The sequence below is a fragment of the Eulemur rufifrons genome, chromosome 17, assembly GCF_041146395.1.
Source record: "Eulemur rufifrons isolate Redbay chromosome 17, OSU_ERuf_1, whole genome shotgun sequence".
In the NCBI taxonomy this organism is placed as follows: Eukaryota; Metazoa; Chordata; class Mammalia; order Primates; family Lemuridae; genus Eulemur; species Eulemur rufifrons.
This window is the reverse complement of record NC_090999.1, coordinates 6,895,498-6,906,259: the sequence shown is the minus strand read 5'-3', so window position 1 is coordinate 6,906,259 and position 10,762 is coordinate 6,895,498.

Sequence of the window (10,762 nt, the reverse complement as noted above, 5' to 3'; positions counted from 1 at the left end):
AGCTCTCCAGCAGCCCTGAAGTTCCTGAAGGACCCATTCCCAGGAGGGTATCATGCCTTCTCCCAGGGGAGCATCAAGGCCCTGAGCTCAAGCACAGGCTGGGGCGTACAGAAAGGGGCCCCGACTGAAGGGGTCCAAGGGAAAACATTCCTGAAGGGTGGACAGAGGCTGAAAATCTGGTCTGGAGCTGAAGAGTGGCAAGTCAGGGAGTACTCTCAGGATGCCAAACTCAATCCCCTGCTTATGCTCCTAAGCTTCATTTACTCACCTACGTGTCCCTGGGTGTCAAGTTCATGGTCAGGGAGAAAGGCTAGAACAAAGAATTTGAAGTGGAAAAGAGCATGAAGAATTTGGCAAGGGTGAATAATTGGGGCAGATGTGTCGGCAGTTTCCTGACCTTGATATTTCTGCATGGCAATTCCTCCCTAGGGATTTCTTGGAATTCGCCAAGTCTGCAGAGCTGGTCAGATGTCAGCGTGGCACTGGTCCCCATCCAAGCATTGCTCCTTATTGCCAGAGTATGACAGGTTTGGCAGCCTGTGGTGACAGGGGGCCAAGCCTCAGTTGCGTATGCGAAGATTATTCTGGTCCTTCTCTGTGTCTTCTGCCCCAGAAACCTAACCATGCTCTAGCTCTAGTTCACATTTACGTTCAAATTTGCCCATATCCCCTTGGGAGTTGGATGCTTTCATAATCTTACAATGTTGTGAAATGTTTAGACATCAGGAAACCAAAGAGAGTTGACCTACAGGTAGAGAATAGTAATGCATTTTAAAATAGCTAAATGGATTCTGTGTTACTTTTCTTAGTTGATGGTTAAAATACCCCATTAAAACCAGTGGGTCAGGTTTCTCTTACTCATCTATAAGTGATTTCTGATAGTTTTAAAATAAGAATTAACTATATTAAAACTGGCCTGAATGTGAGCTTCTGACCCAAAATATATCTTTGGCCTAATTTCATCCAGTTTACAAGTTCAGAGCCAAGAGCTAATTTAATCAATGTTTATATCCCCTTTAAACATCATTAACAATATGTGTTAGATTGCTACAGTCATGGCTCCCAATGGATAGTGTCCCTGTTCCTCACTCCTTTGCAGTGTGACTTTGCTGCTTCTCTCTAAATGAAGAGGTGGGACCTATTTTTCTACCCCTTGACTCTGGGCTGGTCTCATGACTTGCTTTCACCCATAAGATGCAGCAGAAGTGATGTTGTATAACCTCTGGAGATAGGTCTAAAGAAGAATTGTTAATTCCATTTTCAATCTCTCGGAACACCTAGGGTACACCTGGTGAGAGAAGCTCCCTGACAGCCATGCCAAGGCCCCAGACATGTGCACGGGGCCAGCTAGACCCTCCAGCCTCAGTGAGCCCAGGAGAAACCAGCAGAACCATGAGAAACAATACATTGTTGTTTTAAGCCACTAAGTTTTAGGGATGTTTGTTCTGCAGCAAATAGCTAAGAAAAGAAAAAATACAAATAGCATCCTAAACAGTGATGAATGGAGTCCTTTTTCTATAAAAATAGATCTCCTCTCTTAAAAGAGATGGGACATTTCCCAACTTTCCAGAGTGATAGGGTAGACTCTTGACCTTTGAAATAAGAAAGCAAAGTTTTTCAGGGTAGCCTATGAATTTAGATTTGAATGCCAAAATCTAATAATGTTCACACACTTCAAACACCTGAGGAGTTTTACCATTGACACTAAAAGCTCATCAGGGAGGAAAGGGAAAGAGATTGAAAAGGGTTTTGGCCACTGCTTCTCATTCTACCCTCACCAGTGCTTTGCGTGCTTCCAACTCAGAGGAGTTTCAGTCTGGCCTCTTTTGTGCTTCCCTGCTTTTTGCATTAGCAAAACTGTGCTCTCCCTTTTTGCTCTCTTCTGATGGGGACACTTTGTTCATTGCAGCTCTCTCTGCACTAGCAGACGTTTGCTGTTTCCAAAAGGATATGGTTTCCTTATCCTTTGTGGTCTCACTCTGACATGGTGACCTTTCTTGCAAAAATTTAAATTAAAACTTATCTGTCCAAGTGAAGATTTCAGGAAGAGCTTCCTCGCTGTTTTAGTGGAAAAGAAACCACATGATTGGACAATACTCCTTTCATGGATGTCTCTTGAAATTAAAGAATTTGGTAACAGAATTTATTCCTCTGTTTGCCAGAATTTGGGACAGCAAATTAACCTAGAGAAAAAAAGTGAGTCAAGGAATTACTGTCTATACCTTATGCTATTTGTCTCTTTGTAATATATTTCACATTATTTTAATTTACATACTATAAGATTGACTTTTGATTTTGGTGTGCAGTTCTGTAAGTTTTAACATATGTATAGACATGTGTATCCACCACCACAATCAGGACACAGAACAATTCCATCCCCCCAGAAAACTCCCTCCTGTGCCCCTTTGTTGTGAAACCCTCCCCCATCTCAGCTAGTGTTTGACCAAACTATCGAGCACCATAGCCTAGCCAAGTTGATGCATAAAATTACCCATCACACTGCCCATCAAATTTTTGGAAAGCTGTCATTTAGAGCAGAGATAAGATCTCCCTCCACATTGCTGCCCTTTGTCATCTTGTTGTGTACAGAGTGAAATGAATTGATGAATAAGGGGACTATTGTTCTAGTCAGCCCACCAAGGCTGCTGTCTGAACAAGTATGGGGTCTAGCATCCATTTCTTTGAACTCAGCTACCTTGCTACAGAGAATGATAAATCCTGCCCTTGTAGACAACTCAGCAAGACTGAGCTCTTTGCACAACGAGCTTGCAATTTAATGAGACCATGTAGGAACACTAAGTTCACAAACATGATAATAATGCCAGTTATTTATTTATTTACTGAATGTTTGCCCAGTACCAGGCATTGTTCTAAGCAGTTTACATGTAATTTATTCTGTTAATCATGTCATTTAATTTTCGAAACAGCCCGTATGCAGTAGACACAATTTCTACCCCCTTTTACAATTTAGCAAAGGAAGCCATGGTCTGTTTGCCTGTGTTGTGTATCAGTTAGCTAGTGCCCCCTCCCAAAAACGATGCCGTAAAAAAACCAACCCAAAATGAATTGCTGGAAATCAACAATTATTTATTATCACAGATCTACAGGCCAGCTGATCTAGACTGGCCTTGGCGGGACGGTCCTGCTTCAGAGGATGAAGCTGTCTGGCTGGGCGCAGGTTTGGGGAGGGCAGCTGTCAGGGAGAAGCTCTTCTGTGGTCACTGCAGAGGCGAACGAAGGCAGGCCCAAACAGCGAGCTCCAAGCCTCTGCCTGCATCACGTGCACTGACATCCTGTTGGCCACAGCAAGTCACATGGCTGAGCCCAGTGTCAGTGGAGTGGAAAAAGTACTCCTCTTTCGGGAATCAGGTGAGCAGGAGAGGGTTTTTGAACAATAATCTACTGTACCATGTTGCATCAGACTTTTAGTAATGGAACCAAGTGATCAAATGTAACACCACTCATCGTAGAACATCTAACATTATGTGCCTCCTATCACATACTATGACATGGTGTTCTTCAAACAACCTATAAAAACTCTCCACAAAAATGTTTAACCTGAAATTCATCAAGCCTCTAAACTTAACTTCTATTAATAGTTCACAGAAAATACTGTAGAGGAATAAGTTAAATAGACACTGTATCAGTTACATATTGCTGAGTAACAAATTACTCCAAAACTTAAAAATAACAATAAACAATATCTTAGAAGGTAGCCCAAGAGAAAGCAAGGAGAAAGCCACATGCTTTTTAGGGTCTAGTCACAGAAGGCACAAGCTTTCACTTTTGCCACATTCTACTTATTAGAAGAGAGACACTAAGTACAGCCCACACTCTAGGGGAAGTTTCATCTTTTCAATGGGGGACAACCGAAGCATTTGTAGACATATTTAAAACACCATTGGCGTTATTTTAGGTTAAAAAAGACTACAGAGATAAAAAAAAAAAAAAAAAAAAAAAAAAGCAGTGTGTGAATCCTGATTGGATTTTGGATTTTATAAAAAAGCCATTAAAGTCATTTTGGGGATGATTGGGGAAAGCTGAATATGAAATATATATTAGATGACATTAGAGAATTATTGATAATTTTTGTAGGTGTGACAGTGGTCTTGTGGTGATGTTGAAGAAGGTTTTATTCTCAGAGGAAGCAGAGGAAGAGTACAATGTCAGGATGTCTGCAACTTATTTTCAAATAGGTCAGAAAAAAGAGAGAGAAAGCAAATGAAGCAAAATACAAATACTTCTTAAGTCTAAGGGAGAGTACACAGTCACTGTACTAATTTTTGACTTTTTCATACTTTCAAAATTTTAAAAATAAAAGTAGATAAATATATTAGGATATTTTGGGGTCAAATTTGGGGTGTGGTTCTCAAATTCAAGGCCAAGGAATTAGGTTGTTATTTTTGGTTAGCCCATAAAGAGAGTGAGAACTTCTTCTTTTAAGTTAATGCTCCTCTTTTATCTAATATTCCTGACAAGTGGGTCAAGCCACATTAGCTTCAAGAAACTCTCTTCCTGAAGGAGACACAAGAAGAAATACCCTGCATTACTTGTGGGGCTCCCTCTGCTAAACCAGGCAAAGAAGCCACCTTGAAGACATTGAAGACATCTAAGGAGGAGCAGAACAAATCAGAAATGAATGTCACTGGGCAAGGTGGCTCACACCTGTAATCCTAGCACTTTGGGAGGCCGAGGCGGAAGCTGGCTTGAGGCCAGGAGTTTAGACCAGCCTGAGCAACATAGTGAGACCCAATCTCTACAAAAAAGAAGAAAGAAAGAAAGAAAGAAAGAAAGAAAGACAGACAAAAAATTAGCTGGGCCTAGTGGTGCATGCCTGTAGTCCCAGCTACCCTGGAGGCTGGGGCAGGAGGATCGCTTGAGCTCAGGAGTTTGAGGCTACAGTGAGTTATGATGACACCATTGCATTCTAGCCTAGGCAACAGAGTGAGACCCTGTCTCAAAAAAAGGAAGAAAAAAAAAAAAGAGAGAGAGAGAGAGAGAGAGAAAGAGAAATGAATGTCAAGGAGAAAAGCCAAAGTATTTTACAAAGAGCAGAGCTGCAGAATCTTTAGTAAAATTCTGAGGAGGAGGAGGAGTGAGGTTTGAAGGTGAGGAAGGAAAGTCCTGTCTGACTCCCAGGCCAGCATTTAAAAGAAAACCGCCACAAAGCCTGTCTGTCTGACACCTGAGGACTCCGGGAAGAATAGGAGGGAGAGTTGTGTTTGAGAGTCACAGTCCGGTGAAGACTCAGGATTACTCCTTCAAAATCAACCTCACATCCCCTAATTTCAGAACTCAAAGGGAATCTTAAGTATTATAATTTGAGGCAAATGATTAAAATGGATAAATTAACAAAACATTATTTCAACATTCCATAATGATTGATACATCTTACACAAAAAACATTTCATCCATTTAATTACATATATTATTTTTAGCAACTAGATATTGATGTAAAAATCCCATTTAATTGAAGTCCATTGGGGGAAGCAAGCAGATAAACCCAGAATGTGGAGCATTCTATAAGATAACAATCCAGCGGGGAGACTACTTTAGAGTTTTTTAATGTTTTAGACTTTTTAGTGTTAAGAAAGAATTTTAAAAAGACTTGGAAATAGAGAAGGGATGACTTGATGTCCTAATCTTTCGATATCGTGCTGGGGCACTGTCCAACATTCTCACAGTATATGACTTCATTTCAAACTACTTAAGATGAATTTTGATATTTTACAAATCTTTGAGGGCAGATGGCCAAAACTGAGAGTGATGCAAACCGTTCTTATCTGACAGCAATGGATATGAATTTTGCCTGGTAGAGAGCGATGCACGTGATTTCAGGTTACATACAATTTTATTGCCTTAGAGATTGTTACACAGATTTTTAAACTCTACCTTAGCAATTTTCTAGTGCCTATATGTACTCAGTCTCTCAAAGTTTCTTTTAACCAGCTTAACCATCCTGCCGCTCATTGACGAGGTAATGAAATATTTAATACCTACTTACTTTGTAGGATACTCATGTTTTGTCTTTTTGAAAATTCTGGTTTGAAAAGAGATTTGAAGTACATAACATCAAATGCAAGATCTAGACCTTATTTAGATCCTGTTTTCTAGCAAAGCAATGGTGAAGACATTGTTCGTTAGGGACATGGAGGACATTTATATGATGACCTAGGTATTCCATGATATTAAGGAATAATTGTTAACTTTGTTAGGAGTGATGATGACATTTGGTATGAACAAAGAGTGAAAGAGTTGTGTGTATGTTTAAGTGTATTAGTTTAGTGTATAACAAATCACCCGCAAATCATAGTGTTTTAAATGTCGGCTTTATTATATTAAGATACGGGAAGGCCAACAGATCAGGAGGTGACTGCCATTGAAAAGGTAGTTTGTTACACTCACAGATCCCAAGGAGAAGGGGCACACCACACCACAAGTGGCTTCGCGAGGATGCACCAGGGGCGGGGGGCGGTGGAAGTGGGCAAGAGCCTTTTTTGTGGTTTCCAGGGGAAGGAACAGGTGAGGCAGGCTGAGTATTGGCTAGTTTGAATCATTTCAGTGTGCTCTGGGTCTGGGTGGCTGTCTGTAGTTGTCTAGCACCTGGCCCTGGGGTGAGAGTGCAGGTGGACTGCAGCCCAGAGTGTGAGAGCTGGCACAAAGGAGGTGGTTGGGGCTCCCGCTCTGGATTGGTTGGTTTGCATGCGAAAGGCCTGCACTATCTTTAGTACAAACTGGCCACCCCTGGCAGAGGCAGACTCTCCAGCGTCAGCAAGGCCCCAGCTGTCAAAGCATCAGAAACACACAGTTATGACACTTAGTGACTTAAAACAGGATCATTTAGTGTTTCATATAGTTTCTGAGGGTCAGAAATCTGGGATTGGCTTAACCAGGTGGGTCTGGCTCAGAGTTTCTCGGGAAGTTACCAACAAGATGCTAGCCAGACCTGCAGTCATCTGAAACTTCACTGGGGCTAGAGGATCTGTGTCCAAGATGGCCCAGCCACGGGGCTGTTGGAAAGAAGCCGTGGTTCTTTACCACGTGGCCTCTTCACAGGGCTGCTGGCTTCTCCCAGAGGAAGTGATCTGACAGAGAGAGTGAGAGGGAGAGAAAGTTGCCAAGATGAAAGCCACACTTACAAAAATAAGTTAATGCCGGGCGTGGTATACCATTATGTCTGAGCTCCTTTTCTGTTGCTTATATAATAACAGAATAGCTGAAACTGGGTAATTTACAAAGAAAAATAATTTATTTCATACAGTTATGGAGGCTGAGAAATCCAAGGAGGATGGGCCCCATCTGATGAGGACTCTTTGTCAAGTCCAGAGGTGGCAGAGGGCAGACATCACATGGCGAGGCGGCTGAGCGTGCTAGCTCAGGTCTCTCTTCCTCTTCCTATATAACCACTAGTTCTCCTTCCATGATAACCCATTACTCCAGTAATCCAGCAATCCGTGAATGGATCAGTCCATCCATGGGGGCAGAACTCTCAAGATCCAATCACCTCTTAAAGGTCCCAGTCTTGGTACCACCACATTGGGGATTAAATTTCAACATGAGTTTTGGAGGGGACAAACATTCAAACCATAGCACAGTTATTGCTGCCACATGCTGTTGGTGTCACAGACCAACTGTGGTGCCATGAGGCCTGGGGGTGGGAGCGGTGGGGACAAAACTCAAGGGTGTGACTACCTGGCAATCAACCTGGGCCAACTAGCAGACGACCACAGCCCACCTTCTGGCCCCCAAAATTCATATCCTTCCCACATGCTAAATGTAGTCAACCCCTTCCAAAGTCCCCAGTGTCTCATCCTGGTATAGCATCTGTTCACCGTCCAGTGTCATAATCTAAATCAGGTCCAGGTGTGACTATATTTCTGTAAACGCAGCCCCCAGCACAGTTCTGTGCACCCCTGCCGCACCCTCCCCCACTGAACAGACACGGAATAACCACTCTAGACACTCCTGTTCCACAAGGGAGGGGAAAAAGGTATCACGTGTTTGCAGCTCTATAGTGTCCTCAGCCTGCGTCCTGCCAGTAGAGTTTTGAGGGTCTAACGTCCACTTTTTGTGTTATACTGTCTCTGTCCCTTTCAGTCCAAGCTGGTGCTGTTTCTGTATAAATAATTATTATTATTATTATTTTTTTTTGAGACAGAGTCTCGCTTTGTTGCCCAGGCTAGAGTGAGTGCCGTAGTGTCAGCCTAGCTCACAGCAACCTCAAACTCCTGGGCTTAAGTGATTCTACTGCCTCAGCCTCCCAGGTAGCTGGGACTACAGGCATGCGCCACCATGCCCGGCTAATTTTTTCTATATATATTTTAGTTGGCCAGATAATTTCTTTCTATTTATAGTAGAGACAGGGGTCTCACTCTTGCTCAGGCTGGTCTCGAACTCCTGACCTTGAGCGATCCACCGGCCTCGGCCTCCCAGAGTGCTAGGATTACAGGTGTGAGCCACCACGCCCAGCCTAAATAATTATTTTAAAAACTTTATGGATTTTCTGTGAGTTTTATTGCAGCCTACTTCATTAGACAAATGCAATATCCACAAATCTCTTTGAGATAAGCCCTTCCCTACTTTTAGCTTCTGCAGACAGCTGAGGGACTGCCTGTAAGCTTTCTGTCTGCACTAACCTTTGATCGAGAGAGTCTGTGAGGCACACCTTTAATCTATACACAGGGCCTTTTGTCTGACTGAGCAGTACTCTGAGGGGCCACCTCACATCTTTCTGAAATCTTAAAAAGATGATTTTATAGTCATACCCCAGGATTCATCTCTGGACCACAACTATTCCGGCAGGACCCTGGATTTGATCTTTTCTTGGAAAACTTTTCTTTTCCCTCCCTCCCTCCCTTCCTTCCTTCCTTCCTTCTTTCTCTCTTTCTTTCTCCTTCATTCCTTTCTTTTCTCCCTCCCTCCCTTCCTTTCTTTCTTTTTCTTTCTTTCTCCTTCCTTCCTTCCTTTGTTCCTTCCTTTTCTCCCTTTCTTTCTTTCTCTTTTTTCCCTCTCTCTTTCTTTCTTTTCCTTTCTCTCTCTCTTCCTCCCTCCCTTACCCCCTCTCTTCCTTCCTTTTTCTATAGAGGCAGGGTCTCGCTCTATTGCCCAGGCTGCAGTGCAGTGGCCCGATCATAGCTCACTGAAACCTCAAACTCCTGGGCTCAAGTGATCCTCCCAGCTCAGCTCCCCTCCCTCCCAAGTAGCTAGGACTAAAGGTTGCTACCACGCCCCACCGCCATCTCTTAATTGTGGCATAATTGGCCACCTGGGAAGGCTGGACATTTTCAAAATCATTCAGTCCCAGTTCATTTTTGTTTAAAGCTCTTTCCTTTCATTGATCTCTGTCCTCTAGCATCTTACTAGAAGCAACTAGGCAGCACTTCCAATATTCTGATTCAAAATCTCCTTGACTAGACCACCTAGTTCATGGCTTCTGTCCACATAATTACATGCAACAGCAGTGCCACTGTATAAAGATCCCCTGCTCCCAGTTTCTGATAGCATCTACCTGACTGTAAGCATTCACCTACAAGCTTTAAAGACTTCAGTCTTTTATTAACAGCTTCTTCAGATAATTGAAGGCTTTCACTAACACTCTGGACAAAGCCCACAGCCCAGTTCCAAAACCACTCTCACACATGAAGTTTTTGTCACAGCTGCACCCCACTTCCAGGTATCAACATCTGTATGAACTAACAGTTGCTGTGTAACAATTTAGCCCAAATCTTAGTGGCTTAAAACAATGCACAGTTCATGAGAGTGGGGAATCTGGAGGTGCCTTAGCTGGGTGGGTCTGGCTCAGGGTCTCTCGGGAGGTTACCATCAAGACGCTGGCTGGGGTTGCAGGCATATGACACTTGACAGGGGCTAGAGGGTTTGTGTCCAGGAGGGCCCAGGCACATGATCTTTGCTACACAGGCCTCTCCATGGGGCTACTCAAGATGTGGCAGCTGACGTCCCCCACTGCATGTGATCTGAGAAACCAGTCTCTCTCTCTCTCTCTCTCACACACACACACACACAGAGAGAGAGAGAAAGGGGAAGAGAGGGGGGAGAGAGACACGTCATGGTATCTTTTATAACCTAACGTTGGAAGAGATGTACCATCACTATTCTGTATTCTGTTGGTCCCACAGACCCACCATGGCACACTGTGGGAGACTACATAGGGGTATGAATTCCCAGAGGCGGGAAACATTATGAGTCATCTTGGAGGCTGACTACCACAAAATTATTCAGGGGTGAAATGTCATGTCGTCTATAATTTCCATACTTTGCAAAAAAAAATTAGTGGAGCATGTATAGCAAAATTTTAACAATTATATCTAGATCTGGGTTGTAGGAGAGTTTATTGTATTCTTTTTATTAGTCTATATATTTTTAAATTTCATAATACAAAGTTTAAAAAAAAAAGCGAATTTAGGCTTACTATCTGGGGTGACAAGATGGCCTACTGGCTCAAGAACCTTCTAGAAATCAGCCACTTTCCTCTCTCCTCTGACCTGTCTTTGCCAGCAACGCCTGCCCCATGCTGGAGATTCCGTGCTTTCCCTGCAGCTGCACCACGGGTCGGGCTGAGTCAGCAGCACCGGCCCGTGAATGGTAGCAGATGAAGTGGAATATGTTCTCTCTCAGGTATTATTTTGAGATGTTCTGAAACATACCAGCACTTTTTCTGATTTTGTTCCAAGTTTCATGAGAAGCAGTTCCACAGAGTACTTTTTCTGACCTTGGCTTCAAAGTCAGTGTTCATCATGGGGGT